Here is a 9,517-nt window from a genome sequence, read left to right as displayed (position 1 = left end):
TAATGTGCGCTAATGCAAAGCCTAGCTATAGAGATGTGGTTCATAGTTCGATATCGTGTTTTCATCGTTATCGGGGTCAGCCATGTTGGTGTTGTTGGCCTCTTCGATGTCCAAGTCAAACAAGAAACTAACGATATTGCGTGAGTTTACTCTATGGAGCATTTCCTTGGTTTTTAGGTGGTTCTTGGAGGGGGCGTTTATTACAGGGGGCGTCTAATACAAACTTGATAGATACGAGACGTTCATTTGAGAGTGGGCGTTTATTAGATCATATATTAGTTTATTAGTTTAGTATAAGTTTATTAGATTATTTGAGAGTGGGCGTTTTTTAGATCATTTGCGGCATACAGAAGAACCCAACGGGAAAACTTTCGAAATAGACTTTTCATTGCTCAAAGCGATTAAGAGACATCTACTTACAGATTCACAGTTAATAATTAACAACAGTGAGAAAACTATCCGCTCTTCGCAACCAGCTAGCAGTAGTTATGTAAATAAAACAGCCTGCTAGGATCCGTTTCGAGGTAGCTTTTTCCCAGCCAGCACCATTTATGAAAGGCTTTTTTTTCATATTTTTTTCCCAGCCAGCAAAACAGACAAACACTTAATAAACAGTTAATAACATTTAACATGAATTTTAATTTAATCAATCTATTAAATTAAAAATGATTACAATTACTTAATAAACTAATCGATCGATTAGTTAATTGAGTAATAATTAATTAAAAGTTGATATTTTAAAAATAAAATTAAAACTTTACTGACCTCGTAAAGTAGACCCTTCAACCATTTTCTATCCAAGCAAGTATAAGTAAGTAATCGATCGATTAGTTAATTAAGTAATAATTAATTAAAAGTTGATATTTTTAAAATAAAATTAAAAATTTACTGGCCTCGTCAAGTAGACACTACAACCATTTTTTGTTCAAGCAAGTATACAACTAGCAGTTATATTTAAGCTTTACTTTCAATAAATTGCTGCAACATGTACATGCATACGTATCTTTATTATGCGAGTCCATGCCTATAAGATGCATGTCTATGACTACTTATTAATGGACAGCCTTTTCTTTCTTACATCGTATAAAAAAAAGGATCGTCTTTTGTACTGAGTATAAAAAATAACTTATTGCAAGTGCAATTTCCACTTTCAAAGCTTTCTTAAATGGAACATACACAACATAAAGTGACGTGTGAGTTCTGAAATATAAACAACGATTGTCTCCTCTCAAATTACTTATTCACTGCCCATCATGGCCAAGGACAAGCGGGGCAGCTTTCCTGTTTCCTTTACATTGGATTTTTTACACAAAAAAGAAAGGCTAACCAAGGGGGTGGGATACAATACAATAATACAATACAATGTTGAATGTGGTCATTGCACCCGCAGATATGGTAAACAAGATCTGCAGGAACGCACCAGCTAGTTTACAGGTAAGCCACAATGAAAATAAAACAAAAAATAAAATAAAGTTATGGATGGATGTTGGTGGAACTTCAAAGCAATCAAACCAGAACAAGGCAACAGGAAAGACCGATGAAGAACATTTGTATTGTTTTAGAGGTCATATAAATAAGTCGTAACTCTTCTAAATTGAAAAAACACAGATATAATTATTGCAAATAATTATTCGACTTACATAATGGGCCACACACTTCCCCTTTAATAGATGCTACCCTTGACGGCCTACAACGCGCGTTAGGTGATTGGGACGTTTTTGACAACAAACCGTGATATTTTGAAAGATTTATTACCTGCTTCTAGGAAATGACAATTTTTTTATCGATAACTAGGAGTAATAGTATGCAAAACACAAAAAAGAATTAGAATTGTCAAGGAAGAAAACGGAGAATTGTAAGCCTTTAAATTTCTCTTTGTATCCTCTTCACTATCCCCATCCCCCAATGAACTATTCCTTCTTTAAGCATATGTTTTCTCCGTGCAATGCGAGTATCACTTTTTTTTATTTTTTCGCAGCTACAGCTATAGTGTACTACTGTACGATATCTTTACTATAGCTAACCCGTCTAGGTAGAGCTCCAAATCCAGGAATTAACGCTCGACAAATCGCCAGGAAACTTCAAGAGGGATTCAGAACTGAAACCACCACATGTGGATAACAAAATGTACATGTATTGTTGTTTTGCTGCATTCTCAATTTTATATAAAAAACGTATTCCAAACCGCTTTTAACCGATGTTCCTTTCTTACTTGAACAAAATTCTCTCTTTGAGCTTCCTATTTCGCATCAGACGGCACACGTTTCGCCACTGATTATTTTTTAACTGAGTACCGATCAAATCAACTATTCTATTTATCTATTTATAAATAATGCATTTACTATGGTTGTTGTTCATTGTTTTCCGTTGATTGGATATCACATGATGCTAAATTGTTGGGAACAAAACCCAAGTAATTGACCAACGTTTCCTGCACTAAAGGAAACGATGGAAGATACGGAGAGAAACCACAGGGTAAACACTATAGAATAACATATTTTAGAAGCGTATCTTCCTAGCTAGCAGCCTGAATGGTCACAAAGCTGTAATGTTTATGTTAGTGGAATCGTTGTAAAAAGTGTTGCAGTAAGAAGTATATCCCGTATTGTATTTTTTATTGAAATTTATATATTAAATAATAAATAAGAAGAAGGTTTAGTGTCGAGGCACTTCATTTCGTTTTTAAATGCCCTAATAATATACATGAAATAATTTCTCAAATCTGATTGGCTTAGAGAAATGCAGTTTTTAGTAAATTCGATGCAGAAATGAGGAAATACAGTGCAGAAAAAAAGAAAATCGGTGCAAAAAAAGGAAAAAACAGAGCATTCTGATTGGTTAATAAACAAAGGCACTCACAGAGGGCCAATCAAATGCTTTCACGCGATCTGAATGGTGCGAAGTTTGGATCTGCTTCAAGATGCGAGTGAAAAAAATGGCTGGCGTTTTTAGCACAGTAGAGGACCAGACTACAGTTCTCAATACCATAGCACTGAAAAGCATTGCTTTTTTGTTCTCGTTTTGGAATAACTGGTTTCTTAAGAAGGAAAATGTCGCGAAATCGAAACTACAAGTCGACTAAGCTTAATTCACGCTTTGCTTCGCTTTGCTTTTCACGCTCCTGCGTATGATAAAGGTTAAGAACTGAGAAATCGCGTAAAGAGTTTATATAGTCTAATTCTCTTTTTATTTAACAATTTTTGCCAAAGGCGAAGTAAACAAGACAGAGTCGAGGTAAATATTCATCAATGTTCACTGAGCCTGTGTTGATTAAATGTTGTAGAAGAGGTTATCATTATGGTTTTTCCAGGCAGCCAGTACTCTGATTTTACCACTTATAAAAATATCTTGGAATGTAAATAACTTTGTAAAGGCAAAAAGAGTACAAATAAAGATTGTTGCTGTTGTTTGTTGTTGAGGTGAACATAACGAAAAACCAATAAGTACCTAAAACATGGAAACGACAAACAAATGTGCCGCCTGGAAGCAGGGGAGCTAAGTAGTTTATGGCGCTTGTGTTGTAGCCCGGAGGTCCTGGGTTCAAACCCTTTACCCTGCCACAGTAGTCACAATTTCAAATCCTCGGGCACACTTCGTTATATATAGCCAACTGGTCTACCTCCTGTCAGTTGGGATTCTTTATTAACCACGTTCGTTATGCAAACAAGCTATCTCGAAGCTAGGAGCAAGACCACTATAAAACAGTAAAAAACAACATTTACATTTTTTTTAAAAAGTGTCTCCTTTCTATCTGAGGCATGACAAATGTCTCTGATCATGAAGACATGTATCCAAAAAAGAAATATTTTCTATTGTACTATTTCTATTTAAAACAAAGATTTATGAATGAATGAAAACGTTTCCGTTTTCATGCCTTATTGCCATAGACCCTACTAAAAATAGATGAAAGCAATATTAGAGCAACATCTACATAAACAGTAGCCTGCATTAGGCAGTAACAAAATCTGTATGAATCTTTATCCGTGGACATCCATCCGTGGTTCCACGAAGCGAATGGTATTCCTCGAACTTCTTTTTTTAAAACTATTCGTTCTAGGAAAACTGATGATGATGTTATGAGTAATTCTGTAGGCGTTTAAAATATTGCTCATCTGTTCAATATATTTAATCCTATATTGATGTAGTGTGCAAAAATAAGATAAATTTGCCCTCGGCAAACAAACAAAACGTGATATTCCTGAGCACTCGTCGCTCAGGCTGACGTGTTCCCAGTCGTGTCTAGTAACTGAAATTGTAAGACGTACCTGCGGTGTCTTCAAGATGTCTCCTCGTCATCCGGCGTATTTTTCATGCAAATTCTTTCCTTTTCTTTTTTTTAATGCTTTTTCTAGTTTCAGTTGCTCATGCGTGACTTGAACGACTTGAGTACTGAAGTGTGACTTTATTCAAATAAAGAACGTATTGGCTGAGTAACGGTTTGTTAGCTACATTATAAAAGCGGTGGCTTCCTCGAGTGGGCATGATAACAACACCTAGGCAAGCCAAAGATTTTGTCTCATACTGATAATGGGTGGACACGTCCTTTCCTTAGGTTACTTTTTACATGTAATCGTGTTCCTACTTCCGCATTCAGGTACGTTTAAGATTTAGTTCGTTTCATTTTTAAAGGTCGTTTAGAGGGAAATGTACTTTCATTTTTAAATAATAATAGTAGCGTTGTGAAAGATCAAGATCATGATGAAGACCTTTGAAATAATTGCAAAGTATTAACAGACAACATTGTAGGCGTTTGCAACAATAGAGGTCAACAAAGCCCGGTGAAGCGCGTTTGACTAAGTTGGGTTAATTTACACTGTGGTCACAACGAATCCGTTGGATATGTGGTTAAAGCGTTCCAAGACTTTTGAGACTTATTTGACAGAAATTTACGTTTGACTTCTCTCAACTACTAACAACGTGATCACCCAACAGGAAGTCCAAGAAATTGACGTTCAGTTGTGAAAACATGAATGACATGACTGTGCCACATTTTAAAATAGCAAATAACCTGAGCCATACATGATATATATCCAGATTTAGCAAGTTAATTTTCCAAAGACGACACCGAATGTGACTAATCAATAATGATAACTGTATAATGATTTGTAAAAATCTTTATGCATAGAATAGTCAGCGAGCGTTTGAGCCGCATTTTCGCTTATTTCACTTTTGGTTCGCCACCACCTAAAAAAATTAAAAGGAAGAACTCTGCTACCAGCTTGGTGGTATATTTGACAGGCAACTAACGTGATCAACACGTCAATGGCTGTTGCGTTTTGGTTTTGCTTCATCTGATTTATTTTAAAGGGACTTTAGTATAATTTCAGAGGTGATTATAAGAATTGAAGCATTCTGATTGGTCGAGAAACTCGGCTTATGAGGCTATAATCACCCCGCGCGAGGTGATTATAGCTTTGAAGGCTTGGTTACTTAGCCACACCACCTTTGACATCCAGGGAAGTAAATATGGCCACTTTTGCTGAATAAAAATTTCTTTGATTTGAAAGAAACCAGTCCAAGTCCTGGATATTTTAAACATTGGGAATTTTTCAAATTAACTACCAAGACTTTTGGACCGGAAATATTTTCAAGAGATGGTTCTCAAGGCATTAGAAATGATCGTAAACACGGCGGTTTTGGCGATCGATGTGAAACTCAGTCGGATCAATTGGACAAACATTATTTAGTTCTCTTCTCACCGGAGCTACTCATTTTTAGAGGATTCGCACATTCGCTTAGAAGTCATCCACAATCATACAAAGGTAACGGACATCTATCTTCCTCATAGTGTTTGTTTTGTTCGGTTTTATTGCTTTAACTAAATAAATTGATTGTAATCGATGAATTAAACTGGTCTACACCGTATGCAAGCGAACACTTGTGTTTGCTGTTTTCTTGTTTGCTATCTTTATTTTTTTACGTTCTTGATGATCACCTCTAAAAATTATACTAAAACAATTATTTGCCTCAGGCTCAGTGATTATTGTTGAATAATCACTTCGCCTTCGGCGAATAATTGTTAAATATCACAGGGATTTCGCAGTTTTTTGGTCTAAACTGTTCTAAAACTAGTGGTAGGCATCTTAACCCATAAAAAACATTATCACATTATCTTTGAACATCTAAAGGAAGTTATAACCTTAAAATGCCCATAGAAATCAAGCCACCGCTATTTGAAATTGAAATCCGCCATCCGCAGCCAAAGATGCTCGTTAACAGTTTCAGTGTTCTAATATAGCAACTTTTAATAAAAATGGAAAATTATTTTTAGGTTTTCTGCGACACAAAAATAAATTTTGGCGGTTCGAAAATCTGGTAAAATCCGGTACACCGTCCCTTTAACTACAAAAACCACAGGCACAGGTCACAGCATGCCCATATAAATATTCCAATTTATTCACTAATTGCCATTGGAAATATCTAACGCGCGCCAAGAAAACGGCATAAAAACAAACCTAAACATTGCAAAATATGTCTACTTCATTTTATTAAAAATACAAGTCGTAAAAGCCGATTTTAGAAAGCTTAAATTAAATATTTGCAATAGCAATTAGTGAATAAATATGAATATTCATATGGGCATGCTGTGACCTCATACACTTATGGTGGTAAGCCTGTGCAAGAGCAGTACAAGAATCAACGAGCCCATGTTTATTTTCTCCATAGCAATAAGAGCATACAATTAAACCAAATTATTATTTGTAGTGTTAAAAACGTGCTCTTTGCAATTTCAAAGTCCTGAACTCCAAGATAGGCTTATTTTTTGTTACATTTTAAGAATTAACAGTTATTGGACGAGGATGAGCAAAATATCGTGATTTGTCAATGGCGAGCAGATCAATTATTTGCCGTAGCCGAAGGCTGAGGCACATAATTGAGCTGCAACACCGCATTAGGGCCAGATTTTTTCAGACGTCCCTTCTCGGGAGTAGGCGACCAGAGAGGGATGTCTGAAATTCAGGCTAACAAATATCAAGTCTGCAAGCAAGGTTGAGCAAGCATAAATAATTGACAAAAAAAACGAAATACTTATTTCGATCAAAACTAACTGATTTTGAATGGTCGCACCATCAAAAATTGTCGGTTAACGGGTTGAAAAAAATAGCGGCCTTTTGAATATATTTACTAACACCTTTTTCCCGCTGCTAGGAAACGATAATAAACTCACTCTCGGCTCTTGCTCGTTTGTTCTGTCATCCTTTACAACTTTTAACTTAAAATCGTAGACGCTCACTTACCATGAAGTAATCACTATATATAATTGAATAGTGACTTTTTCCTTTCCTTATACTGTATTTAAGCATAAAATCCCAATATCACTTTCCAAGCGAACTAATGCTCGTTTCAGATTGCTTTTGGACTATTTATCAGATTTATATCGAAAAAAGCATGTATGGAAGGCAATTGACCTTTTCAATTAACCCTTTGACCCCCACATTTTCCTCAAAAAACGCGTTTAATTTTTTTAGCCGCTAAACTGAAATTTTGGTGCTATGGTCTGGAATTTACCTCAACTTTGCTAAAGAAGCACTTTTTCACACTTCAGCAACATTTTCATAAAGATTCTGTGTAAAAATGTAGAATATTTTACTTTGGTGCATGCGCATAAGCCGAAATTTGGACTTGTTTTTTTTTTTTTTTTTTTTTTTTTTTTTTGCTGAACCGTTCCAAATTTTTTTTTTTGCCCCTTTTGCTTCCTTTTTTTCTCGCTTTCTTATTCTCGTTACTTTCTACTCTTCATATCCTATCTTTTCGCCAAAAAAGTTTTGACATTATCAATGGAAAACCCTGAAAAGGGGACCTTGACCAATTACAGGTGTACTGGCCTCTTAAACAACGATTTTGCACCAAAAATGGATTTTGTTTTTCTTTGATTAGCTCTGTCAGAATGCAACTGATATTCAAAATGAACAGTCCTGTAGAAAGGTCGATTCAAGCTCTATCAGATTCTTATCACGAAATTCCACTGACGTGCTAATTAATGACGTCACAAGTGAATCAATGACTGCACCTCCAAATAGCGCCTGAATGCGCGTTTAGGAGTGAAAGGGTTAAAGCACAGAGAAATATCCTTTTTATGATTAATTGCCGCAGACATAAGTAATAAAGACGAAAGCAATACTTAGGCAACCATTTAAGTAACAAATAGCCTGCATTGTGTGTATCTAAAATAATAATATAATTCTATTTTAATATTCCTATTTAAAACAACGTTTTATATGGATGGCTGAAAACGTATCCGTTTTAATGCCTCATTGCCCTGGAGATAACTTAAAATAGACGAAAGCAACATTGAAGCAGTGTCTACTTCGGTTTCGAAAACTCGTCGCCGAGAAGATCCTGGGACGAGGTTGATTTTGTGTTCCCATGAATTTTGATTTTTCTGGAAAGGGAAACCTATTTCACTTATGATTTTTTTCAAAGAAAATGGATGTTTTTCTCGTTTTCACTCGATTGACTTATGCCACACTTCTGATTTTTGGAGCATTTAAACTGTCTGGTAAGGTAGAATTTGTTCTTTTCTATTACTTGCTACTAATAAAAAAATGAAGTTTGATATTAAACAAGAGAGTAAACTCAGATGTTTGTTTTTTATTTTCTTGTGTTGTTTTAGAGTCATTCAGTTTCACAAAGAAGCCTCCACGCACAGTACGTGTGTTGGAAGGAGCAAGCAAAAACCTCACATGGGATTTTACTGCCTCTGCAAGTCAATACTTTGTCACCTTTTGGAGGGTGAAGGCAGGGGATTTAGGTTTAGAGCAAATTGCAGCGCGAAACCAAGATAGCACGTTTGAAACCATAGACTCTTACAAGAACGACTACACTGCCTTGCTTCCTGCAAAGCTGTTGCTAAAAGAGGTGAAGAGAAATGAGAAATACGTATACACCATCAGAATTCACAACGAAATCTTTTTGGTGCGACTGGAAGATCGAGTAACAGTTGAGGTGGTTGGTAAGTACATTAGTTCAACGTTGTTTGTGTGTTTCCTTTGCTGCAGGGCTTTCGAAAAATTTGTTTACTTTGTCAACCATTTAACTATGCCTCTATGCCTACAATAAGTTTGAACAGTAAAGATGTTTGATGGTAATGATTATGATGATGACGATGATGATCATGATCATGATAATGAGAGTTATTACTATTATTCAAGTAATAGCACAAGTTTATAAACTCAAAATAAGTTATAAACACAAGTTTATAAGCTTAAGCTTTGTTGCCTTTCTAACCTGCTTTACCAAATTAAGTATGGATGAGTGAACGAGCTTTCTTTCTATTGCTGTTATATTATCACAGATACAGTGTTTTCAACTTTCTTAATTTTTCAATTTTCCTTTTATTATTCCTTATTTCTTAATTTTCCTAATTTCAGTGGGCCATTCCATTTTATATTCAGTCGCCCCTCCCAATTGACAAAGTAATAAGTCAAAATTCCCCCTCTAGAGAGAAAAAACTCAGAAGTGCTGACATGATACCCCCCTGTAAAAAATAACTCAATTTGAATTAACCCCATCATAA

General features: G+C 35.5%; 1 protein-coding gene across 1 annotated transcript in view; it reads left to right on the top strand.

Annotated features, from left to right (window-relative positions):
• LOC144662785 (uncharacterized) overlaps positions 1 to 9,517 on the top strand; it is a 269,859-nt gene that overhangs the window by 62,359 nt on the left and 197,983 nt on the right. The window lies entirely within an intron of this gene.

This window comes from Oculina patagonica, chromosome 8, assembly GCF_052425735.1.
Source record: "Oculina patagonica isolate OP01 chromosome 8, crgOcupat, whole genome shotgun sequence".
Classification (NCBI taxonomy): domain Eukaryota; kingdom Metazoa; phylum Cnidaria; class Anthozoa; order Scleractinia; family Oculinidae; genus Oculina; species Oculina patagonica.
Note: the sequence above shows the minus strand (reverse complement) of the source record. Positions and strands in the feature narration are given on the sequence as shown.